Genomic DNA, 27,574 nt, shown 5'->3' with positions numbered 1-27,574 from the left:
ATATTTAAAAATGTGTTATGAACACCAACAGACAATACAGGAAACCCCTCCTATACCAGATTATTCTTACAACCTACAACATGTAATAAACAGAATTCAAACAAAATCTGTGGTTGAACAACCGACAACACTTCAGGATTTAAAGATGGAAATTAATAAAATGTCAAGAGAAAGTCCGAACTTATCCCACCAAACGAGGAACCAGTTAGGGACATCGTTTTTAAGAACATCAGACATAACACGGATGAACCAAGAATGATTCTTGATCGGATTCTGATAATAAAATACCTGGGAAAAGGCATCAATATAATCCCAATAGGTATATTTTGTCTGTTTATTCTGGAGATCAAGATCCCGGGTGGTATGCGGATGAATGCCCCAATTAGAAATGGGCATAATGTTACGGATCACAAGTTTGCTGTATTGGATAGGACTGGCGGCTTTGTTGACATCATGCAGAGTATGCTTGATTTCAACAGCCCCAGTTTCAATTAACATCTGTTCATAGATGTGCCTGTACTAATCAAAGTGTGGAGGTGACTGTTGAGTGGTGAGATAACGGCGTTTAATCTCCCACGGGTCTGTCATCCATTGTTCATCTGCTGGTTCAATCCAGAGGACTGTTTCCTCAGTAATACTGTTAGGAGTATACGGATCTTCAGTCTTAAGGAGAATATCGTTAGACGTTGGAATACTGGTTTGACCTCCTCGTGAGAGGGGTGGATATTCTGTTGGATCATAACGGGGGTTATTACCCCTGCCACGACCACGCCCACGATGGCCTCTACTGGTCATTTACAGATTTCTGCAAATATTCACGGGTTAAAAAATCAGGCAAAGAGTTAGTTTCTCCTTTGATATATTCAATGTCAAAATCAAAATTGGATAAATAACTCTGCCAAGTCAAGAATATCTGTTTGGATGCAAGATTTTTGACATCCTGTTTAAAAATCTGTTTAGCAGCAGAGCAATCAACTCTGATGAGAAAGTGCTGGTTTAACAAATCATCCTGAAATTTAATAACACATTTAACAATGGCCAAACATTCCTGTTTAATGGTTGGATAATTCAAAGCAGCTTGATTCCAATGACCAGAATGAAGTCGTAATAATTCCTCTTTCTGAGTCTTGGGATTAAACTGTTTTAGAATTCCACCAAATCCTTCATTAGAAGCATCAGTTTCGACAATTTTCTTCCAATTAGGATTAGGTAACTGTAAACAAGGTAACTGCTGGACTTTAGCTTTGATCCGGCGGACGGCTAAAGTATGTTCAGGTGACCATGGTGGTGGATTTTTCCTTAACCTGGTATACAGAATGTTAGCATCTGCAGATAAATTATGATAATAGTCTCTAACATAGTTAAGACTTCCTAAAAATCTCTGTAATTGAGTTTTGTCTTTAATTTCATCAGGAAATTTGGATGCAAACTCCATGCTGCGGTTAATAGGTATAATACTACCATTGGAAATATTATGACCCAAATATCTGATAGTAGTTTGGAATAACTGCATTTTAGGGGCAGAAATAACTAAACCATTTCGGATAATAACATTCTTAAATATATTAAGATGTTTAATATGTTGGTCTATTGATGAAGAAAAAATTAGAACGTCATCAATGTAAGATAAGGTAAATTCTGTATATGGATTAAAAATATCATTCATGATATGTTGAGATTCTGATGGAGCATTTTTTAAGCCAAATGGCATAACATTCCATTCATAATGCCCGAAAGGTACTGTAAATGCTGTTTTATAGCGATCCTGTTCTGCAATTTCAATTTGCCAATATCCTGATTTAAGATCAAATTTTGAAAAAATTATAGCATCCTGGAGTCGATCTAAAAGATCTTTCTTATTCGGAATAGGATATCGAATCCATTTTAATTTATCATTTAACGGTTTGTAATTTATCACAAGACGAGGAACTCCTCGTTCTAATTCTACATTTTTATTGACATAAAAAGCGGTACAACTCCACGGGGAGTGGCTTGGTCTGATTAACTTTTTGTCTAAGAGACCTTGAATTTCTGTTTTGCATAATTCCATATATTCCTTTTTCATCTGACTAGGGCGAGCTCTAGTTGGAATATATTTTTCATCAAAGTCTGGTTCATATGGTAAGGTTACTGTATATTTTTTGCGATTCCAAAAAGCATTAGGAACATTACCACAAACTTCTGTTTGAAATTCTTGTTCTAAGAATTTAATTTTCTGCTGTAATGATGGTTGTTGTAACCTTTGTTCTGTTGTTAAAAATTGGACTTCTTTTTGAATCAAATTTATCTGATTTTGTTTTACAGAAATTAAATCACGAATTTGATCTAATTCTTTTGTATATGGTTGAGTAATAAACTCAAAAATCACTGATTTTCCCTGTAATTGGGAGTAAATTCCTGTTTGATCAATTTTCTGTATAGGCATAAGAAGACAAAGAAAAGGAGTGCCTAATATGATATTTGTAGCAAGATTTCTGACTAACACAAATGATGTTGGAAGACAAAGATCTTGATTACAAATATATGCTTTTGGAATTTTATATCTGATCTGGAGAGAATTTCCACTTGCACTGGTGAGACTTTGAGTAGTCTTTGCAAAATACCTGGTTGGAACTATACCTTCTTGGATACAGTTCATATCTGCTCCACTATCGACTAAAGCAATAGCATCTTTGATAATAAAATCAGGTTTAATCATAAATGAGATTTTAATATACCATTTCTGGAAAGTTACCTGATTAACAAGTAACAGATAAGGAGTAAAAGGTTCAGATTCATCCTTTGTTTCATGTTTTTGTTCAGTTTCTGTTGCTTTGTTTTTCTGGTTTTGTTTAGGAATCTGGGTATGAAGATATTTAATATCTTTTATTACTGCTTCACTAGCAGTTTGCAAGTGCTTGACTTCTGTTTTTAAGATGTTAATTTCCATCTTTAAATCCTGAAGTGTTGTCGGTTGTTCAACCACAGATTTTGTTTGAATTCTATTTATTACATGTTGTAGGTTGTAAGAATAATCTGGTATAGGAGGGGTTTCCTGTATTGTCTGTTGGTGTTCATAACACATTTTTAAATATTTGATTTTTATTTCTGGATCCTGAATTTGATCTGCGACAGCAAGCATGTCCTTTTAAGTGTCTGTTAAAACATTAATACTGCTGGGTTCACCTAAATGTAAACCATTCATTTCTACAATGGATTTCCAGTAGTTTATTTCAGATATATGTTCCTGATTAGCACTACAGGGACAAGATTCTGGTTCATCATCAGTAGATGAAGTAGAATATAACTGGTTAATTTCATCTTCAGAAGGAGTTTCTTCTTCAGTTGAATTTTCTTCGGCTTCAAGGGCTTGAATTATCTGATTTTTAGTGTCCAAATCAAGATTCAATTCATTAATCTTCGATTTAGCTTTTGACTTACAACGGTTAGCATAATGTCCTGTTTGGCCACATTTGTAGCATTTAACTTCAGACTTATTTGTACCTTTGGGTTTACTGGTTGATTTTTTTGAATAAAACTTCTTAGTGGATTTCGGATGGCTAGTCTTATGAGACTTTTTACGGAAAGGTTTTGAGGATTTCTTATGGGAAACCGTTCTAGTCTTGCCTGGATACTTAATGACTGGTTCATAGGCAAATTGTTCACAAAATTCGCCTAATTCTTTTCTTCCTGTTAGATTCTGTTGTTTCATTTGATGATGGAGTTTAAGGTCATTACACAGAGAAAGACCTTCATCAGTAATAATGGAGCATAAATGTCCATAAGTGTACTGTTCGTAAGGAATAGACATCCGGTCATGGCGGTCCCGAAGTTTTTTCCTAACTCGTTCGGCAAAAAGGGTAGGAAGGCCATCAATAAACTTGGCTTTCCAATGGATACTGTTAGCATCAGGTCGCTGCATGACCTTGAAGAGGAAAACGTCCTTATACCAACGGAAATGGGTAAGAGATGGACAGCGAAGATTTTGAAGTAATTCGCGGCCACGATCCTGAGTGGATGTACTGGTGCCAACAAAATGATAAATAATAGTTTGGATGAGAGTATACACAGCATCTTGTTGTTGGACTTGCTGGTTAGTAGTTGGATCTACTTCAAGTTTAACAGAATTAAGAATTTCTAACTGTTGGGGGAGAGTGAGGATATTGTCCCACCATCCTTTAAGCAAACCAGTAAAACCATTGATGATAAATTTAGCAATGGCCTGGTCATTATTACTGTATTGGCGACAAATAGTTGCATACATCATCATCTGATGTAATTTCTTGTAAATGCCATATTCGGATTCACCATCAATGTTCCATTCATAGATGGTTTTGCCATGATAGCTTCCCTGATCATTGATGTAAGTCTCTTCATAGAGAACATCTGGAGGAGTGGGTCGAGCATAATAGTTCCTTGTAGGAGGTAACATAGCAGGTCGAGAGGAACTATAAGAATGCAGTTTGTTAACAGATGAGGGTTCTTGGAAATTCATTTGAATTTCATGGATTTGTTCTGGAGATAGACTGTCATTATTATCTGATGGTTCTGCTCTAAGCATTTGGATAAAACCGCTAGAGGATCCAAGTGGTTTGGGTGGTTCAGGAGGGTGGACATGAAGTGTCTGCATTTTTTGTAAGAGAGTGTCCATGAACTCAGTATTAGAAGCTTTTAACTTAAAGTTAGTAACCTCTAATGATGGTTTAATGGATACTGGATGAAGATTAGAAGATCCAGTTACTGGTTGGGCTAGACTTCTATCCTTAAAGGTAGAAATAGCTTCTTCCATACGGGTTAACTGTTTACTCATAGTTTGACAGATTAAATTGGTGTAATTATGCTGTTTTACTATTAAACCTTCGGTTTTAGTAAATTTGCCTGATTGAGCATCAATATAGGCTGTAGCTAATAGAGGTTGTCTGGTTGTTTCTCCATTAGGAGCTAATTCTAAAGCTTGAGGAGGAGGATGGATGGCATGGATAACTTGTCCTTCAGTTGTAGTCCAAGTTTTATACTGGTCTTCAATAACATTAAGCTGGGATTGGCTAGCTGTTTGATACCACTCTACAAATGGTATAATTTGCTGATTGGACTCAAGATATGAATAATACTGAGTCTTATAGTCGGCTAACTGCTCAGGAGTATAAGTGGTAAAATACCAATCTCTAAACTCTTTGTATTTAATCTGGTTGAATTCCTGGTTGATTAATTTTCTATTTTCACTACCTGGTGTAAAATCCATTAAATTTCAAAATTCATGTCACTGGCCGTTGGGCTATCTGGTGATGGTGTAGTATAAACACCATGAGGTATTCTGTTTTGGGATAACCTAATTCCTTGAATTTCGGAATTCATAGGATCATCCTGTGGATCACTAGGTGGTCGACTAGGAGGCCTAGAAGGTATCTGTTGGAGGATATTATCGATCTGTCTCTGAGTAGGTAACTGATCAACAGATTGTCTACTTGATTCGGGAAGATCTACTCTATATGGTGGAATAGATCGAAAACTGTTGTTAGAAAAGCTGCTTGGTGCAGTTCGAAAACTGGCATTAGAAGAACTACTACGGGTAAGGATAGGTTTCTGAAATTGGAGGTAAACATTACCGCCTTGTGTTTGAATAACATCATCGATGTTATGTTGGATTAATGGTTTAGGAGGCACAACATTTGGAATATGCCATCGCTCTGGAAACGTTATATCCTTCCATGGAATTAACTTTGGAACGGCTACTTGACTGCTGTAAAGATTTGTCTCAATTAGTACTGTTTTACCTGTTTCAGTTTTCTTTTTAACATAAGGATTTAAGGTTGTTAAAGCCTTAATGTAAATTCGGGAATGAACTGAAAAAGGAGGAGTGCCTGGTTTGTACTCATATCCATGAGTAAGAACACGCAGTTCTAAAACATCGGAAAGATTAGCATCACACAAAGCTATGCTAAGATTTGGGTAAATATCAAAATATACTGGTCCATGAGACAGACTTGTCTCAATTGCTCCCATAAGTGAAGCTCTCCAGTTTAGGCATCGACCATCACGAAGGGTGCATTGGATACTGGTGTTTTGACCAAGGAGGGTCAATGGTTTAAAGGCTATTTGTACCAACCCTATATGGATGTACTTGTATTCTTTTAAGAGTGGAATAAAATCATTGATATGAATTAAACGGATAATTTCATCATTATTCTAGATACAAGATGCATGTTCAAATGTCTTGATTATTGTTTTACTGAAAAATTGAAAATGGCCTTTTTTATAAATGGTTTTTGGATCTACGGTTGAGATAGTCCATTTATCAAGGGCTTCTTTAACTTCCTGGTAAGCTACTAATTCAGCGGCTTCGGCTAAAGAGGAAACGGTATTTCCTACGGTGGTTACTGATTCAGATCCTGGTATTTCTACTGTATTTTCTTGTTGTTCTGTCATGGATGTATAGTGATCATATATGCCTAATTTATTTAATTTATATTTATATTATGTGATAATTAAAACATGGCTCTGATACCAAGTGAGGTGCTCACTAAAGGTTTTGGCTAGCACGTCTGTCAACGACTTACGGGTATCAAACGGTCTAACGCACTCTCTGTAACACGACCTAAACCCTACGCGACTTGGGTGACGTCCCACTAACCCTAACATTTAATTAACCTTACAAAAGCACAAATCCATGAATTAATACACACAAAATAACAATATAAATAAAACAAATTACAGCATATATGATCTCATTACCTTACTGTTGAGGTGGCGGAGGCCTTCTGGCCGCCCACGCCACTATCTGTTCGTTGATCAGAATCTGGAGCTCAGCTATGCGCTGATCATACTCGAATATTTGATCAGCTATATACTGTTGGGTATAATAATCTACTGGTGTATTAAGATAGTAATTTTTCTGGTGATTCCAAAACTCTAAATAAGATAATAATTGTTCTAGGCAATTAACAGAGGGCATACATCGAATAGCACTTTTTATTGAGGAAGTACAAGTATTTTACACAGAGGGGGTTGGAAGAACGATGAAAAATAAACTGACTTTTAAAAGACTCTAAGTGACTCTGCCTCAACAAGGGTGAGGACTGCCCTTTTATAATACAGAGAAGATAAGGAAAATTATTACAAAGGGACAGGTGGCTATCTTCGACTCGACCGACAGATTGCACCTTATCATCTTATCTTCGACTTTATCGGGATGGGGAACAACTTTTCCTTTGCACTGTTGAGCTTTTGAAAAAGCACTTTGTCCTGTTGTGCCGACGCTTAGTGCTCGGGACCCTTGCCTTTACTGCTTTTGTCTTTAGCCATCTTTTCTGCTATCACAGCTGTCAGGGAATCCCAAAAATCTCCAAGATTGGGCTCCACATCATCTTCTGGTACTTGTGATTCTCCAGCCAACACGTGTTCGGCTGGATCATCTGGTTCAGATGGAGTCTGACTTGTTCCTGACCTCATAGAGGCATCATCATCTGGACTAACTGATTGGAGAAATTGATCTTTCAAATAATCCATGCTTTTAACAATTAATTCATGATCTGAAAGATGAGGATATTTCTATTTTAATTCTTTTTGTATTTGGACAAAAGGATTCATGACTGGTGAAGAGGATGGGGCTGGTAGGGCTGGCTGTTTGACTGAGTCCCAGCAAGCTTGAGTGTGCTGTTGAATTTTCGGAAGAAGATCCTTAAGATCCATTTTATCCCACCATTTAACGAAAAAGATTCGCTTAAGACGGGGGACTTTATTCTGATAGTCACATGCAAAATCCCATTTCCATATCCATGGGATACCAAATCGGATTGAGAAATGAACAATTGATTTACTGATAGATAATTCTCGGTTTTTGTTTAAAAATGAATATGCACGGGAATAAGCCACATGCCATTCATTATAAGCTGTTCGCACAGATTCTGGTAAAATGTCAAGAGAAAGTCCGAACTTATCCCACCAAACGAGGAACTTGAACACATGTAAGTAAAGCATGCGGTCTACGCAAGCAATGTGTATAAAAAGGAACTTGAACACATATAAGTAAAGCATGCGGTCTACGCAAGCAATGTGTATAAAAAGGAACTTGAACACATATAAGTAAAGCATGCGGTCTACGCAAGCAATGTGTATAGAAAGGAACTTGAACACATGTAAGTAAAGCATGCGGCCTACGCAAGCAATGTGTATAAAAAGGAACTTGAACACATGTAAGTAAAGCATGCGGTCTACGCAAGCAATGTGTATAAAAAGGAACTTGAACACATGTAAGTAAAGCATGCGGTCTACGCAAGCAATGTGTATAGAAAGGAACTTGAACACATGTAAGTAAAGCATGCGGTCTACGCAAGCAATGTGTATAGAAAGGAACTTGAACACATGTAAGTAAAGCATGCGGTCTACGCAAGCAATGTGTATAAAAAGGAACTTGAACACATGTAAGTAAAGCATGCGGTCTACGCAAGCAATGTGTATAAAAAGGAACTTGAACACATGTAAGTAAAGCATGCGGTCTACGCAAGCAATGTGTATAGAAAGGAACTTGAACACATATAAGTAAAGCATGCGGTCTACGCAAGCAATGTGTAAAAAAAGGAACTTGAACACATGTAAGTAAAGCATGCGGTCTACGCAAGCAATGTGTATAGAAAGGAACTTGAACACATGTAAGTAAAGCATGCGGTCTACGCAAGCAATGTGTATAAAAAGGAACTTGAACATATGTAAGTAAAGCATGCGGTCTACGCAAGCAATGTGTATAAAAAGGAACTTGAACACATGTAAGTAAAGCATGCGGTCTACGCAAGCAATGTGTATAAAAAGGAACTTGAAATATGGTAAAGGTAAGCTATCTAAGATGTCGAAATACAAAGTACTGCAATACATTATAATTGAAGTGATTTGTGGAGTTCACAAGATACACAAAGGATACGGGAGGGGATGCTCCTCGTACGCACGGAGCATTGCTCATAGCAGACACAATTTGAGGTTAACTCAGAGGTCTACGGACGTTTCAAAGGTGTACTTCCTTGCACTGCCTTGAGAAACTTGAGGTGCCACCCCAAACAATGGATCCCAACAAAGGCGCGAGAGATGTATTGACCTCAAGGGATGGGTTATCGGTATCAACTCTGATACTTTGCTGCCCTACTCTCTTTTTGCTTTACTTTCCTTTTTACTAGTAGTTAAGCACATTGCACTGCCTCGGGCAGGGTTTGTTATCATTTTTTCAAAACTGTGTATTTTCGCAAAACACATGATGGAAATGAAACTGCTATTTTTGTTCAACAGGGTGTTACATTTGTGCTTTCTATGCATCGCATCGTATGGGATCACATAACAATGTGAATGGAATTCGTTTGAAAATAGAGTGTTCGCATCGTAATAATCAGGTAGTGAACCCATTTACAACTCGATAAGCAAAACATAGAGACTCGATACAACCAAACAAGTGCGAGTACAACCTGATAAGCAAATCAAAGACCTAAAGGAAGTGAAACATAACTCGATAAGCAAATATACGACAACTCGATAAGCAAATAGGCATGACTCCGCAAGAATCGATCACCGGAGGGCATTGGAGAAGGTAGAATTCCCCAATCCTCAGCATAAACGGTTCATAGAACAAGGAGGAAGACCACCGGCCAGGGGTAGAGGCCATCGGCCATGATAACTTGTCATCGGCCAAAAGTGGTGGCCGGTCGGCACTACATTTGGCCGGCCGGCCATAAATTTCTGGGACCACCAGAACTTTGACATCTATCCTCCACTCACACCTTATCTCCTACAAAAGGCCTCAGCTTCGCAGTTCTACTCAATTCAACACTGATTTGCTCGAAATGGAGGAATTTCTTGCCCAGAATCTCTTGTCCTGGATTAACAACTTGGATGGCTCGGAAAAGCTGAATTTCTGGGGTTTTGGCATAAACGCACTATTCACTCTACGTCGTACCCCGTTACACCTCCCGTTTCTCCATGCGGCGACAAGGTTTTGGAATCTGGTGACACATGTCTTTAGCTTTAGCGGGCAAGAAGTGTGTCCTACCTTTGAAGATTTCTAAGTTTTATTGGAATCTGAGCGTGACGAGGAGATCCTGTCCCATCTTAATTTTGGCCATGCCCAAACCTTAGGGCGAATGTGTGGACTCACTATGCGTGATGCTCGGTTTCTGATTTATGACGGAATGCTGGACATTCCCAGTTTGATCTATCAGTTTTCTGATGCCGGCGATCACAATGACCATCACTGGCAAGGCTTCCAGCGGCACGCCCTCTGTTTGTGCATGCTATCTCATTTTTTGTTTGTCTCAGGCTCCGTTCGACTGATCGAGGTTACCCAGGGCTTGAAAGAGGACAAGAGTTGCGTTGTCATGACTCTGGCTGAGATGTTGATGGGGTTAGACGCCTTTTATCGTAGAGAGACGACCAGATTTGCGGGGAGTCCATTATTGCTGCAGGTAAAGTTTCCCACCCAATCTCACATGTGTACTACTCACGCCGCTCGGCCCTCAAACTCGTTTTCTCACAAAACCCCTTTCTCACTTTTTCTCTCATCGTACATCTCTCTATTCTTTATTCTCTCATTTTTCATCCCTTCCCAGGTGTAGTTGATGGACAAGTTGCAGGTTGTGGACTCTTGCCCAGCATACTCAGCTCGCGGCTACTTCTTCAGGTAACGTCTGGTCGACGCCCTTGATGAGGGTTGGTGGTTCGACTGGATGTGCAATTTATCTGCTGACGTCATTGCTTGGCGGTGCCCTTGGCTCAATCTACCGACAATGGGCTACAGCATGTCCCGACAGATTGGGATTCAGTTGATTGGCTTTACTCACTGTGTGTTCTATTTCCCATTCCGGTTCCGACGCCAGTTCGGCCATGACTAGATTTGCCCCGCAGAGAGGATAGAATATCCTGCTGCCTTTCCGTTTTGAGGTGCGTAGCTTGTTCGACAGGCCATAGCGTGGAGGACAAGAGAACTCCTGGCCCCTGCTCCTACTTTTAGTTGTACTTTGTCTGATGAGTGCATAGATTGGCTTAATGAGGAGGCACAGATCGGGCCCAGCTTGGCACCGGGGGCTTCGACCAGCTCTGGGAGGGGGCGCAGGAACACCTAACTTAACTATGTCCCGAATTTGTATAATAAACATGATGCATATCCACAAATAAGGAAAGCAAGTAAAAGAACGGGATAGAAAGAAGTGGGGCGGGAAATTATTACAACACTTTGAATAAATTATTACAAACCAAATTAGAGGGTGGTGAGGAGAATATTATAACAAAATAAAAACCTCACAATACACTCAAAATAAAATAAACAAAAGGAAAAAAAGTTTTATGTGCCTTGGAAACAACCGGAAGTTGGTTAATATCGGAATCCAACGCCGTCTTGTCCAAAAGAAGCTAACTGGCCGGCCTAACTAGGCCTAGCAAAACCTGTCTTATTGCAACACCAAGAAAAGGAACAAACAAGAACTATGTAGATGGCTCAACTAATAGTGCAAACTTACAACAAAACTAACAGGAAATATAAAATAGAACATGCAAGATTACAATAAAACTAATATGAGATTAATATTAGAAAAATATAATCCAGGAAATGCAAGATTACAACATAATTACTATGAAATTAAAATAAGAAAACAAATATAAGATAGAACGTACAAGATTATAACAAAACTAACATGAACCTAAAACAAGAAAGCAAATATGAGGTAGAACATGCAAGATTACAACAAAACTTTTATGAAATTAAAGCAAGCGAATAAAAATAAATATATAAATAAGTAAATAAATAATGATGAGCTAAACAAACCACTTGGATTACAACAACACACTATGGGATATAAAGTAAGAAAATAAATATGAGAATAAACAAACTACTTGGATTATAATAAAACGCTATGAGGTAGAACATGCAAGATTACGACAAAACTAACATGAACCTAAAACAAGAAGAAAATATGAGGTAGAACATGCAAGATTACAACAAAACTAATATGAAATTAAAGCAAGCGAATAAAAATAAATAAATAATTATGAGCTAAACAAACCACTTGGATTACAACAACACACTATGAAATATAAAGTAAGAAAATAAATATGAGAAAAACAAACCACTATGAAATAAGTTCTCAATCCTCAATTTGAAAGTCGAATGGAGCTTTGGATACGTGTGGTGGAAAAGTGGCTAACCCTCTTATTTTTTTCTCACTTTCAGCAACACTCACTCTTTCCTTTGATCAATCAATACTGATATTTATCTATTTCAGAATTTTTGGAGTTGTTTTGGATGTATAAAAGGTGGAATTTCAATGTGTATAAGCCATGGGAGGTGTATGTGGAAGATGGAAGTGTTTTTGGCTCAAAAACACAACTTTTCTCTCTTTTTTCACTCTTTTCTCACTCTTTTCTCTTCAATTTCGTGGTCCTTCTTCTCTCTTACAATATGATCATTCTATCTAGGTAATGAGGGAGAGTTAAGGTCAAAAAGAAGGTGGGAGAGAAGGTGGGGGACAAGAATGTGATAGGACAACAAAATTTTCAAGGTGGTTAAATGGGATACTGCTTTATGGATGCAAACAAAACCTCTTTTTGACAATAGGGGATGATTAGGTATGTATTTGGTGATATATGGGTTGACCAATAGGGTAGGGGAGTGTCGTAGACACAAGAAGAAAAAAAATGCAAAAATACACCTTCTTTGCCTGCTGGTTTGAAATGGTCAAATATTATTTGAGGGGAAATTTAACACAAGGCAAAGCTTTGGCAGAGTGGTTAAGGCATAGGATGTGGATTCTTAGGTTGAGGGTTCAAACCCCCTTCCAAGCATTCCTTAAATTCATTTTCTTTGGGTAAAGACATGTCAGCGCCATATCATCATCAAGGACCAATCCAGTTGTGCCACGTTAGCAAGATCGCCACGTCAGCGTAAGAGTCAACATTGACGGAATATTCTGTATATAGACGGAATACTCCCTAATTTTAACAGAATATTCTTTCACATAACAGAATATTCCTTGAGTTTTGAAAATTACAATTTGGCCCTAGAAGTTTCAAATATTTGTGTTGTAACCTAGATTTCGGGAGAATTTTTCAATGAGCCCCCGGAAGTGCAGCGAAGGTTGATCCTAGATAAACAAACCATTCTAGACGCAATCGTGTGGTTAGAATATTCCCTTGGAAAAGTAATTTGTGGCTGGTTAGGGTTTGAAACAGGGTTGAAATTCTAAGTTTTCTTATTGAGGATTCTGTGAGAAACACCTTCTTGATTTCATCATTAGGTAATCAAAAGAAAGCATCCAAGTCTTATGGTGGTCAAAATGGGGTGTCTTTAGGTGCCCATATTTGACAGAACTCGAAGTCATTTCTTGACGTGAGTGAATGTCAAAGCCCAAAGATATGCAAACAAACAAAATGCAATGCAATTGGTTGAACCCGAGGGTTGCCTACATTTCCCTTTGCAAGGAATCAAACTAGCGTAGTTCAGGGACAAAATGCAAATGATATGCTCAAAATATAAATTAGACTTATACGTTTCGCGAAGCCATTTTCATGATGCTTATGAGATGGTGCAACGCAACAAGGAAAATTTTAAACATGCGTTCTACATGATATAGCGAATATTTAAAACAAACTAGGACACAAACTTGCATGTCCCAAGATGAACCCACTTGAGGACACGTTGTCATGTATTCTAGGACAAATCCAAATGCGTCTCATGCGAGAGGAGGAATTGTAAATTCGAAGTCCAAATGCGTCTCATACAAGAGGAAAGATAGTGTAACCAACAGGCGTACCTAACCATATTTCATACGGAGAGGGGGAAGGTTTTAACTGGGCAAACATCAAATCCTAACACATTTCACGTGAAAAGAACAAACGTGGTGTAACCAATAGACGTACCTAACTGTATTTCATACGGAGAGGGGGAAGGTTTTAACCGAGTAAACATCAAATCCTAACACGTTTCACATGAAAGGAATAAAGGTGGTGTAACCAACAGGAGTACCTAACCGTATCTCATATGGAGAGGGGGAAGGTTTTAACCGGGTAAATGTCAAATCCTAACACGTTTCACATGAAAGGAGAAAAATTGGTGTAACCAACAGGCGTACCCAACCGTGTCTCATACGGAAAGGGAGAAGGTTACATATACACATGAATGATATACAAAATACGTATTACATACATATATACACATGCAAACTATATACGTATACGGATACACACATATACATATATAGACAAAATATACATAGTTACATGTACACATACATATATGTACATAATATATACATACACACACATACATATACGTACACATATACATATACATATACACATACACATCTCTCTCTCCTTCCCTGTTTTTGTCTCTCTCTCTCTCTCTCTTCCTTTATCTTCTTCGAGCGTCGTGTCTGGTGTGCGATTTCAACAATCCAAGTGCCTGACCGACAGGCTATCCAATCCTGCCCCGATTGTCAATGATCATCTCGGGCTCCCTCACTCTTTGTCTTTTTCTCTGGCTTCATCCTCTTCTTTAATCTAAGTTCTACAGGGGAGACAGAGCAGAGAGCTTACCACCCCTCTTTTGTATCCCTCTTGCTTGACATGGCCTCTCACTGTTCTATTTCTCTTTTTCTAGACCTTAATAAGGCTACAATGGAGTTCACTGATTCTGACTTCTCACCTCAATCAAGTGCTCCTCATCCTTCTCTTGTTTTTAACTTTCCTGCAATGCTAGTCAAGCAACTGATGGCTACTCAGTCTGACATTGAGGCCAATTCTTTTACGCTGAAAGCATGTGTAGAGATCGTGATTGTGGTCTCTAATCTGTCTCGTCGCTTGGAGCGTAGGACGAATGAGGTGCATCGATTGAATGCACAACTTTCTCTACTCCAGCATATATACAAGGATTCTTGAGGGGAGGTCAGCGAATTGAAAAAACAAATCAAGGAGCTGAAATGATAGGTAATTGTCGTAGCTCATTATAGGATTTCTACCTTTGATGGTCGGCAAGGGATCATCACTTTCAGCGGGGTTATAGACACCGAGACAGGGTCTTTAAGAGCCTCTTAAAATGAAAGCAAGATAAGTGATCAGTGGGAGAATCGAGCAAGGAAGGTCAATGTGTATTTGTTACTGCCGAGCCACTGTCGGAATTTGAGAAGTTTGTCTCTCCGTTTTTTTTTTTTTTTTTTTTTTTTTTTTTTTTTTTTTTTTTTTGAGTTTTGGAGTAGGCACCTATAGCTTCAACTTTATTTTATACAACTTTGATCGAGGTTGATCCCTGGCATTTAATAAAACGAGTTTTTTCTGTAAATTCGGATGGCATGAATGGCATAACACTGAGCATAAAAATCATTTTGTTTTGAATTTTGAACTTGAAAATGGACGCATTTTATTGAATTCTAAAGTGAATATTGAACCTATCACTGACCAAGACACAAAACACAACTTAATGAAATGAAAATGAAGTAAAAACCATCCCAAAACATGCCCTTTTGCGCTTGTCGGAGTAAAATGAATGCAAAACAGAGCAACACCGGTTGACTGCCCGACAGAAAAGCATCGCCGGCGACAACTATTGTGCATTTTCCGGCGATTGCTTGATTAAGGTGATGAGAACTTGAAATGCGGGTAAAGAACAGCAAACTTGACTTGACTGTGCTCCTAATTCATTACTTTGCCCTCGTTTTGTTTTTGTTTTTCCTTTCTACTAAAGCGATTTTGATCAACATGAGAGGTAAATTAGCACACTTATTCCATTTTTTGTCTTGGAAATCATGTGAGCCAAATTATTAGCACTAAAAATTTTCTCTTTTTTTGGTCCAAAGAATGGTCTGAGTTTTGCAAAAATGGAATAATTTTTGAGAAAATCAGTCAACTTCATTAAAAGTCCTCAAAAATCTATTTTCGCAAATGACCACTACCTGATCAACATGAAATCAACCCTTGAGATGTACAACTGAATTCGCCTTGCAACTAAATCCATTATTAAGGAGAAATAGGACAATTGAATCAAATGGCGACGAGCCAATCAAACATGGATAGGACAGCCCAGTCGAATAAAGATACACCAATCAAACATGGATGTGATGAGTGTGTTGAAAAATGATTAGGGTTGAACTTCAAGATGAAGTTGCGTACGTATCCCAAAGATAGGAATCTGACCATATGTAGTTTCGATTGAGGTTCACTCGGGTATTGACACTCTTCTTTTGTGCTCTAACTTTAGCCAGAGTTGCCCTTTCGGGTTTTCAACCTTGCGAGCTTTTCATTTTTTTCAAATTTTTAATTTTTTTTTTAATTTTTTTTTATTTTTCTGCTCTAACTTTTGCCTGGGTCGCCCTTTCGGGTTTTTGACCCAGCAAACCTCTCAGGGATAGTACTTCTTCAGCTTGTTCATGCTGATTGATTGTGAGAATTCTAAACCATCCAAATCCATGAGAATGATTGCTCCTCCTGACCAAATTGACTTGATGATGTAGAGACCCGTCCAATTGGGTCTGAACTTATCCCTAGGGTCATGGGTAGGAGCTCGATTGTCCTTCAACACTAAGTCACCTTCCTTCAAATTCCTAGATCTGAACTTATTATTGAATGCTCTAGCAATCCTATGTTGATACCTCTAAATGTGGTATAACGCCTTCAACCTTCGCTCATCAAATAGCATCAGTTCCTCAAACCGGTTCTGTTGCCAATAAGCTTATGCTATCTGACATTTAGCCATAATCCTTAATGAAGGCATTTCTAACTCAATCACCAAAACAACCTTCATTCCATCTACTAAAGAGTAAGGGGTTGCTACTGTAGACGTTCGGATTGATGTCTTGTATTGCCAAAGTGTAAAAGGTAGTTTGTCTAGCCAATCTTTGTAGGTTTCCATTGTCTGACGCAAAATGGTTTTGATGTTCTTGTTTGTAGCTTCAATGGCTCCATTGGTTTATGGTTCGTATATTGATGACTTGTGAAAAGCCACATTATATTTTTCAAGTAGAACTACCACTTCTCCTCTGAAGTGTAAGCCATTGTCTGAAATTATTTTGTTTGGTACCCCATATCTACAGATGATGTTGTTCCTGATGAATTTGGCCACGTGTGATGCTTTCAACACTTAATAGGATTGTGCTTCAACCCATTTGGTAAAATAGTCGATGGCAACAAAGATGAACTGATGCCCATTTGAACCTTTCAGTGTGACTGCCCTGATGACATCTATGCCCCAGATTGAGAAAGGCTAAGGCGAAGTCATGTTGTAGAGTTTCGATGGTAGGATGTTCATACGATTGGCGTGGATTTGACATTTGTGGCATCGCCTAACAAAGTTGCTACAATCACTCTCCATGGTTAACCAGTAGTATCCTTGTCTAAGGATTTTTCTGGCTAGCATTATACGTTCATATGGGCTCCACATTCTCTTCCATGGATGGCTTCCATGACACGCTTTGCCTTTTCTTCCTCTACGCACAGCTTGTGCATTCCTAGATGCCCTCTCTTGTATAGCTTATCTCCACAAATGACGAACTGAGTGGCTAGACGCCATATCCCCCTTTTGTCTTTGGTGTTTGCCCCTTGTGGGTATGTGCTACTTTCTAGAAAATTCCAAATATCAACGTACTAAGGGTTTTCATCTTGAACTTCTTCCGTTGCTGCTATCATTTCACACGTGGGGGCATACACTACTACAAAAATAGTTAAAGATCACACTTTGACAAAAAAAAGATCTCACTTTTATTGGAAGTGTGATAAAAAAAATTAGATTGATATTTTAATCACACTTAATTTGATTGAGTGTGATAATATTTATTTTTTATGTCATTTTTCAATTAAGTGTGATTATATATATATATTTTTAATCACACCTTCTAATTAAAAGTGTGATTATATATACACTACTACTTTTTAATCACACTTTTTAAACAAGTGTGATTATATATATATATATTTTTAATCACACATTCTAATTAAAGTGTGATTGTTTATATATTTTTTAATCACACCTTTTTATTAAAGTGTGATTATATATACACTACTACTTTTTAATCACACTTTTTAAGTAAGTGTGATTATATATATATATTTTAATCACACATTCTAATTAAAGTGTGATTGTTTATATATTTTTTAATCACACCTTTTAATTAAAGTGTGATTATATATACACTACTACTTTTTAATCACACTTTTTAAGTAAGTGTGATTATATATATATTTTTTAATCTCACATTCTAATTAAAGTGTGATTATTTTATATTTTTTAATCACACCTTTTAATTAAAGTGTGATTATATATACACTACTACTTTTTAATCACACTTTTTAAACAAGTGTGATTATATATATATTTTTTAATCACACATTCTAATTAAAGTGTAATTGTTTATACATTTTTTAATCACACCTTTTTATTAAAGTGTGATTATATATACACTACTACTTTTTAATCACACTTTTTAAGTAAGTGTGATTATATATATATATTTTAATCACACATTCTAATTAAAATGTGATTGTTTATATATTTTTTAATCACACTTTTTAATTAAAGTGTGATTATATATACACTACTACTTTTTAATCACACTTTTTAAGTAAGTGTGATTATATATATATTTTTTAATCACACATTCTAATTAAAGTGTAATTATTTTATATTTTTTAATCACACCTTTTTAATTAAAGTGTGATTATATATACACTACTACTTTTTAATCACACTTTTAAAGTAAGTGTGATTATATATATATATTTTAATCACATATTCTAATTAAAGTGTGATTATTTATATATATTTTTAATCACACATTCTAATTAAAGTGTGATTATATCACTACTACAAAAACAGTTAAAGATCACACTTTGATAAATGAAAATATCTCACTTTTATTAGAAGTGTGATAAAAAAAATTAGATTGATATTTTAATTATACTTAATTTAATTGAGTGTGATCATATTTATTTTTTATGTCACTTTTTAATTAAGTGTGATTATTTATATATATATTATATATATTAACCACACTTTTTAATTAAATGTGATTATATGTATATTTTTAATTAAGTTTTGAAAAGAGTTTTGATTTATGTGTTTGGTTATGAGTTTTGAAAAGTAATGATTATATTTTGAATTGAGTTTTGAAAAATAGATGTAAAATTATGATTTGAAAGGTCAAAACAAACACTGAGAGGGTAATTTATATGGAAATTGGGCCGAGCTAGGTAAATGGGCTGCTTTGGGCCGCAGTATGAAGGGCCGAGTAGAATGGCCGTATAAGTTACTCCAGTCTTGTGGATGTTTTGGAGTTAGTCCGGTCCGAAAGAAAATTGAAGTTACTGGCCTAGAAATGCTTCGGAGTTATACCGGTCTTAGTGTTGAACCGGTCTTGACATGTTAGTTCGGTTTAACTATACCATGAGTTGTACATGAGAAGCCGAAGTAAGAATAGTATGGGGAAGAGCCGAATTAAGGTTAGTTCGGCTCACTCTACGGCTAAGCAGAGTCGTGTTTACTTCGGTCATGTGGAAGTTCGGCCATGGTAAAACCATCTCACTTGGTTTGAGCAGTGAGGGGGGTGTTGAGGGATAAGCATTATCCTTCAGGAGTATGAATCCTAGAAGGACTCTGCATGGAGGAATAGAAGTCCCACTAGGATTGTGCCACACGAAACCTATAAAAGCTCACAAACATCACCTTGGAAGAGGTAACACACAACTTTGCTTTCTGAATACACAGAGCTTTGTCTATTTGTCAAGCTTACTGACTTAGGCATCGGAGAGGTTTCCGGCACACACCCGCCGGCTAGCTCACGTTTGTGTTTTCAGGTGATAAAGCGACGTCGTACGGAGGAGCGCAGACTTGGTCAACAGGATTATACGAGAATGTTTATTTCTTTCCCGTACAAACACCATACTTAAATCAATGGGTGGAACTATGACCACCACCACTACTGCCACTACTACTACCATTACCTCTTATCCACCATCACCACCACTCCACTACTGCAACTGCTACTACCATTACCTCTCCTCCACCACCGCCACTCTATCTCCTCTACCACTACTACAACTTCACCACTAATTTCCTTCGCCACCACCACCACCACCACCACCTCTTGTCCATCACATTCACCACTACTGCCACTCTTTCTTCTCTGCCACTCTCATTTTAGTAACAAAAAAAAAAAAGGGCCGTAAAAAAATATTTTTCATTGACCAAAAAAAAAATTAACTTTATTTTTAATGGAAAATATTTTTCATTAAAATATTACCCTTACTTCTACAAAAAAAAAAAAAAAAATTCATTAAAATAAATATGAAACAAATAAATTTTCAACCTTAGTAACTAAAAAAATAAAATATTTTTTTTTTCATTACCCCTAATCATCACTCTTTGCCTTTATATCTATGTCTTTCTCTCTCTCTCTCTCTCTCTCTATCCCACACTGTGCTCGCGTTGCTCACTCTTTCCATCCCCTCTTATTGAATTATCGATGTCCCTCTTGATTATCGATCACTTTTTTCTCTCTCTCTCTCTCTTTCTCTCTCTCTCTCTCTCTCTTCTTTCAATCGCTCATCTCTCATTTCTCTTAATCACTTGTCGAAAGAGAAAAAGGTCAAAAAATGAAATGGGCCTCTCTCTCTCTGCTCCATATCTCTCTTGCTCATCTTTCTTTTCTCTCTCTCTCTCTTTCTATGTCTTTCTCTATATCTCTTGTTCATCTCTTTTTGCTGTTTCTCTCTCTCTCTTTTTGTCTATCTCTCGCTTATCTTGTTTATCTCTTCTTTTTTTCTCTGTGTGCGTGTGTCTCTCTCTCTCTCACTCATCACTATTCTCTTTGGCTCTCTCATCTCTCTTGCTCATCTTTCTTCTCTCTCATTCTCTCTCTATATCTCTTGTTCATCTCTTTTTACTGTCTTTCTCTCTCTAACACTTATTTTGTTTCTCTTTTTTATTTTTATTTGTATTTCTCTCTCTCCCTCATTTCTCTTCTCTCTCAATCGTTCATTTCTCTCATTCACACTCATATTTTTCTCTGAGCCCATTGTTGTTGAAAGAGAAAAAAGTCAAAAAATGAAATGGGTCTCTCTCTCTCTCTCTCTGTCTCTTTCTCTCTGTGTCTCTCGCTCATCTAGCTTTTCCCTCTCTCACTCATCTCTCTAAAAAAATGAGTTTATGTTGGTTTTTAAACAAAAATCTAAAAATTTGACTAAGAATTTTTTTTAATTAATTGTTTTTTCAAATATTTTTTTTAATTAATTTTTTTAATTATTTTTTTTAAATAATTTTTTTCAAATAAAATTTTTTCAATTAATTTTTTTCCAATTAAAATGTGCATGATCTCATTGTCATAAATAATAAAAAAATAAATATAAATATTTTAGACTTGGATAAAAATATTTTTTAGTGTATAATTTTAATTTTTTTAAATATTTTGTTCAAACGCATTTATAATTTATATTTTTTAAATTAATTAATTAATTAATTAATTAATTATTATTTTTTTTTTCTCCAAATCTAACCGTCCATCTCTCACTCACCATCTACTCACCTATAACAAACAAAACAAAAGAAAAAACCCTAAAATCAATCGTCTCCCTCACTCTCTCTCTCAGCCTCATCTCAACTCACTGTCTCTCTCTCTCTCTCTCTCTCGTTTCTGCACCGATCACTCTCTCACTCTCTAGTTGTTCATCTCATCGCACCGCCGATCTACTCACAGGTAAACTCTCTCTCTCAATCTCTGTCTCTCTCTCTCTCTCGCCCCAATCGATCGTTGATTTTTTTTGTTTTATATATATATATATATGATATATCTCTCTGATCTGATCTGTTTCCCTCACTCTCTCATCTCATCAATCTCACTCTCTGTGCATCTCTGCACCGATCGACTCACACACAGGTAAGCCTCTCTCTCTCTCTCTCTCTCCCTGATCTCTCATCTCTACACCGATCGAATCTGTGTTTCTTTGGAAATAAATCTGATTTTTTTTGTGGACCAACAGATCTGATTTTTTGAATTTGTTTTGGCCTGTGTTTGTTTTGTTTGAGGTAGCTTCGGTTTCAGATTTGTTCTTCAAATTTTTTTGGCCTCTATGTTTGTTTTGTTCGGTTTCAGATTTGTTTTGGCTAGTCTGCATCGAATCTGTCTGTATGTTAAATCTGAATCTGTTCAAATTTGTTCAAATCTGTGTTTTTTTCTTCAAATTTGTTCTTTAAATCTGTGTTTCTTTCTGTGTTTCTGTATGTTAAATCCGATCGAATCTGTGTTTCTTTCTTCAAATTCGTTCTTTAAATCTGAAATCTGAATCTGTATGTTATTTAATTTTTGGAATTCAGATTGACCAACTAGGTGGAATTCAGACTGATTACATTCAATCTGTATTTAATCTGTATCTGTATTTAATCTGTATTTTAATCTGTATTTAATTCTGAATCTGTATTTAATCTGTCTGTATAAGTTGTGTTTTAATCTGTATTTAATTCTGAATCTGTATTTTAATCTGTATTTAATTCTGAATCTGTATTTATAAGTTTTAGTTCATTAATTATTAATGTTGGAGCATTTTAAAAAATATGAGAAAAAATGGTCCAAAATAAAGATTGGGAGAAAAAAAAGGTTTAAAAATAAATTTGCAATATTTAATTCAACAAATTTACAAAATTAAACGGTTCTTATCATCAAAAATTAATTCTACACTGAGTCTACCAAACCTAAGAACTCCCATAATAAAATGATAAGTTAAGAAAAACCAAATCCAAAATTCAAAATCTACTCCAACACCTGACAAAGCTCAAGCTAAAAAATATATAAACCGTCGGATCACCTAAGGATGATAAATCGATGATCAAAAATCAAAGTTTGACTGAAGTACGAATTAGGTTGGAATGATTGGCTTTGATAACGACTTTGACCGTAGAAAAATTGAAAAAAACAAGAGAGAGAGAGAGAGAGAGAGAGAGGGAAGCTGGTGGTGTTGTTGGTGGATTGGTGTCTTTTTCGCAGATTCCTATCTCTGTTGAATGAAGCAGAGGAGAAAGATTGGAGAGCCATAGCTTTCTCTCTCTCTCTCTCTCTCTCTCTCTCTCTCTCTCTTATTGATCAAGAAATTTAGGGAGAGAGACAAATTAGGGTTTCGTTTCAGAAACCATAATGAATGTCATGCGTCGCCTCAAGAGCATCGCTTCCGGCCGCTCCTCTGTTTCCGATCCTGTAATTCTCTGTCTCTCTCTCTCTCTCTCTATATATATATATATGTATAATATGTGTGTGTACAAAATGAATATATATGGATGCTTATGTGTAAATAAAACAAAGGAAAATGAATTCAAAGAAAGGAAAGGAAAGGAAAGGAAATTTTGAATCTTGTGATTTGGGTTGTGGTTGTTTCAGGGCTGATACATATAGTTGTTTAGATTTTTTTTTTCCCCTGCATTTTCTTGTATAATGAAATTGAGCGATATTTTCATTATATATGTATGTGTATTTTTGTATATGAATTATCTGCATTTATACAGCATATACACACATTTTTGTTATTATTTGTTCCACCTTTTGATCTGTCGACCGGATTTTTATGTTGCGTAATTATTGATTGTTTCCCCCCTTTTTTTTTCTTTCCCGTTCTTGTCCACTCCGTTTGGATTGGGTGGTTTTGGTGAGAAAAGGAGAGAAATGGTGAGAAAGACAAATCTCTCAAACCTGAAGTGGTGATATTTGATATCTGAATGTTGAGTATTTATCAACAACAAAAAAATCTGAATAGTTTATATAAAGGATCACATAATGTATTCCACATGGTGATTGGATGCTAGTTTGAAAGGAGTTTGGGTGCGTGAAGCTAAAAAAGAAGGGTGCAATAACACTACTCATCATTTTTTCAGTGTTCGTTGTGATCAAAATTTTTTTTATTATTTTTTATTGTTTTTGCGTGTGGTAGGTAAGCAGTTTAGATATACGCAAAAAATAAACATTACAATGAGGCTCAATACACCCCCATAGGGGACAATAAAGATAGTTGAGCAAGCCATCAAAACAAAGCATTCAAAGACCTAGTGATAAAATAACTCTCACAATAAAACAAACTCTCACAACTCAAGAGCTAGGCCAAAGAGACAAACAACATGCATAGTTAGAGGACAACACTTATTATTCATAGAAGGTATACAACTAGATTTCTTATACTTGGTATAGAGGTTAGCATCCTGAGCAAGCTTAAGATTTGCAATTCTCTCAAAGACGTTCATGTAAACATAGGTGAAACCATATCCAGTTTTTAATGCATAATACATGTTGATACCTCATTTTTACTCCCCCTCAAAAAATACCCAACAATATTGGACCAAATTTTTTTTTTTTTTGTAAACTTGAGTTATTCACTAACAAATAAATGTAAACATTTTATCTGATTTAAAATGAAGAAATTTAAAAAAATTTATCTGAGCTTGTATTTGATGTTACTGAGTACATCAACGTTTAATTTACAAGAAAACTTGTTATAGTGCTTAAATAAGATTAAACAAAGGATAGTGCATGTGGAGATAAGCTGTCTTTTATCGTTTTGTTTCCCTCTCTTTGTTAAAAGGCATCCCCAACTCAACTCAACTTGGATGGCTACAATCTCCCTAAGCAAAGTTTTTTTTTTTTTCTCATTTTTATTCCTTAATTTTATTATTGGAAAATAGTATATACTTTCTTTTTTTAATATATTGAGAATGTTGTGTTGACAATACTTCATGCATTTTTAATTTTTGTAGATATGTAACATTATTATTTAATACAAAACTCTCTTTATTATTTAATCAATAATGCGACATCCTCATAGTTTATTACCTCTAATGATATGATATTGAGGTTAGATCCCACATGATGGAATGTTTAAAATTTGACACTTGTCAAACATGTCATTAGAGGTAATTTTTAAGAGTGATAAATTAGGTGTTTGAAATATTTTTCTTATTCAATACAGTACTCTCTTTGTAGATATTGCTTCTATGTAATGTTTTCTAAATTGATTAATGTGAGTGATCAATGAAGAGATAACAAAGCATTGTGGATTTGTGGGATAGTGCCATATTTAGGTGTGAATCAGCATTATTTAAATAAACCAGTGAGGTTCTCTCAGATTATCTCCGTTAGAATGACCTAATTTATCAACTGAACATATTGACTTAATAAATTGGGTCGAGCACAATGTCTAATAAAAAATTTAAACAAAATAATCAAAAAGCATGTTGAACAAAATATCCGATAATCTGAACATAGTGTTTAGATAGAGTGCTCAAACAAAAATTTATCACATTTCTATGTTGGGACTTCACATAATCTTGAGTTCACAAAAAATTTATCACATTTCTCTCTCATATGCTTTCTTTGTTTTTAAACACATATTTACATTCACCTTTTACCTGATCTGTCTATTTCAGGTATAGAAAAGTTTGGGCTTTGGTGGTAATGTGGTGGTGAAAGTAGTTTAGTTATTCAACAACAGCTATGGGTTCTTCTTATTTTGAGGGTAATAGTAAACCTCTTGATTTTTTTTTAATTATTTTCTTTCTCTTTGTTTTTTCTCTTTTGTGGTTTATACTTGCTAGTGAATGAACTTTGATGATATCATTAGCTTTTGTTTTCCGGGCACACAGTTGAATCTTTTGAAGGTCGTTGGGTGATGGGTCTCGAAGCTTTAGCTGATCTATTTATTAGTCATATTTCATGAGTATTGTATCGATTTGTGATTTTAATGATTTGGGTTTCATTTGATTTTGTTGGTTTATGAGGTATTGATTTTAGGTTCTAAGATTGCCCTTTTTTTGTGGCATTAATCATTTCATAATTGCTATCCAATTGTTTCTGGGTGGGTAAATTTGATCATCAAATCTTTGGCGGGTTATGCAAATTGAAATCTTTTCTCAGCTTATTAGTATTCGTTATCATAATGTGAAATTCTTACTTATTTACTATAAGTAAAGGTTTATATTATTTGATGGATTGGTGGTTTCTGGGGCGTCATTACATAATTAACCCTTTTAGCAGCCCTTCATGGGAATTGAAAATGCAAAGTCAAATGAAGTATATTTAAGCTTCCTGCTTCTTTAATCTGTTATGAAAGTTTTAGATAGTGAGGGTCTGTTTGGGAAGAAAAAAGTCGGGTTTTTTTGGCTAAAATAGTCACAAAAAACAAAATAGGCTATTTTAGCCACAAAAAACAAAACATCAAATCCAACCCATAATCATTACAATCCCCTCTCACAAAAAAAGTCAAAAAGCCAACCCACTTCCCAAACGGAGGCTGACTTCATTTGCCCGATTTTATGTGGCTGCCCTATAATAATCCGACTACATTTGACATTGTTGGGATCTCTTTGTCATTGTAAGTCAATCATTAATTTAATTTAATTTATTTAATTTAGTTTGGTGTGGCTTTTCATCCGAGTTGTTGAATTAATTTGTGTTTTTATTTTTCAGGTTAGAAATTTTTTGGAGAGATGCAAAATATGGTCAAAGAATTCAATGACTTAATTTTTCAAGTTTTTTTTTTATTTTTTTTATTTTTTAATATATGTAAGCACAGTTTAAATTTTTTTATTTAATTCCTTTGTACATACTTTTGAACATATTTAACTTTCATTTACGAAATATATGGCGCTATTTCATTGAATATGTGGTTATGATTCAAAGTATAGTATATAGTGTGTATTACATTCTTAAAATGCGTGTACAAAAATAATATTGATTATTCTTCAAATATGTCGAATCTTTTTAGTAATTAATCACACTTAAAAGATGTGATCTAAAGTTTATTATCACAGGTTTTATTGGTTTTTAATCACACTTAAAAGATGTGATTTAAATGTTTTTAATCACACTTAAAAGATGTGATCTAAAGTTTATTATCACAGGTTTTATTAGTTTTTAATCACACTTAAAAAATGTGATCTAAATGTTTTTAATCACACTTAAAAGGTGTGATCTAAAGTTTATTATCACATGTTTTATTAGTTTTTAATCACACTTAAAAGATGTGATTTAAATGTTTTTAATCACACTTAAAAAGTGTGATCTAAATGTTATTAATCACACTTAAAAGGTGTGATCTAAAGTTTATTATCACATGTTTTATTAGTTTTTAATCACACTTAAAAGATGTGATCTAAATGTTTTTAATCACACTTAAAAGGTGTGATCTAAATGTTATTAATCACACTTAAAAGGTGTGATCTATACATTATTAATCACACTTAAAAGGTGTGATCTAAATATCTTTAATCACACTTAAAAGGTGTGATTAAAAATGACCCTTTTTAATCACACTCCCAAAGATCACACATCAATAAAACTTAAAAGGTGTGATTAAATAACAAACATCACACCAAAAAAGTGTGATCTTTATCTGTTTTTGTAGTAGTGATACCTTTGTTCTACAAGGATCGGGCGCATCGTGACCCTAGCCAGTATATCTATCATTGATGCCAGGGTTGCCAACACATCAGCAAATCAGTTGTTCTCTCTTACCAGGTGTGTAAAATTCAGTTTTTTAAACCTCGGGATCAACATGTCCAAGGTCTGATGATAGACTTTCATTTTTCCTCTTTGACTTTCCAATCTTCGTTGGC

The 27,574-nt window shown here is 35.6% G+C and overlaps 1 long non-coding RNA gene across 1 annotated transcript; it reads left to right on the top strand.

Annotated features, from left to right (window-relative positions):
* The first annotated feature begins 21,563 nt into the window (after positions 1–21,563).
* LOC145804492 (uncharacterized) lies at positions 21,564–26,718 on the top strand. Its single transcript, XR_014346296.1, has 3 exons — positions 21,564–21,683; positions 25,388–25,476; positions 26,427–26,718. It is a non-coding gene; the product is annotated as an uncharacterized LOC145804492 (long non-coding RNA).
* Positions 26,719–27,574: the final 856 nt, after the last annotated feature.

This window comes from Camellia sinensis, chromosome 12 (assembly GCF_055761805.1).
Source record: "Camellia sinensis isolate YWXY chromosome 12, ASM5576180v1, whole genome shotgun sequence".
Taxonomy (NCBI): domain Eukaryota; kingdom Viridiplantae; phylum Streptophyta; class Magnoliopsida; order Ericales; family Theaceae; genus Camellia; species Camellia sinensis.
Note: the sequence above shows the minus strand (reverse complement) of the source record. Positions and strands in the feature narration are given on the sequence as shown.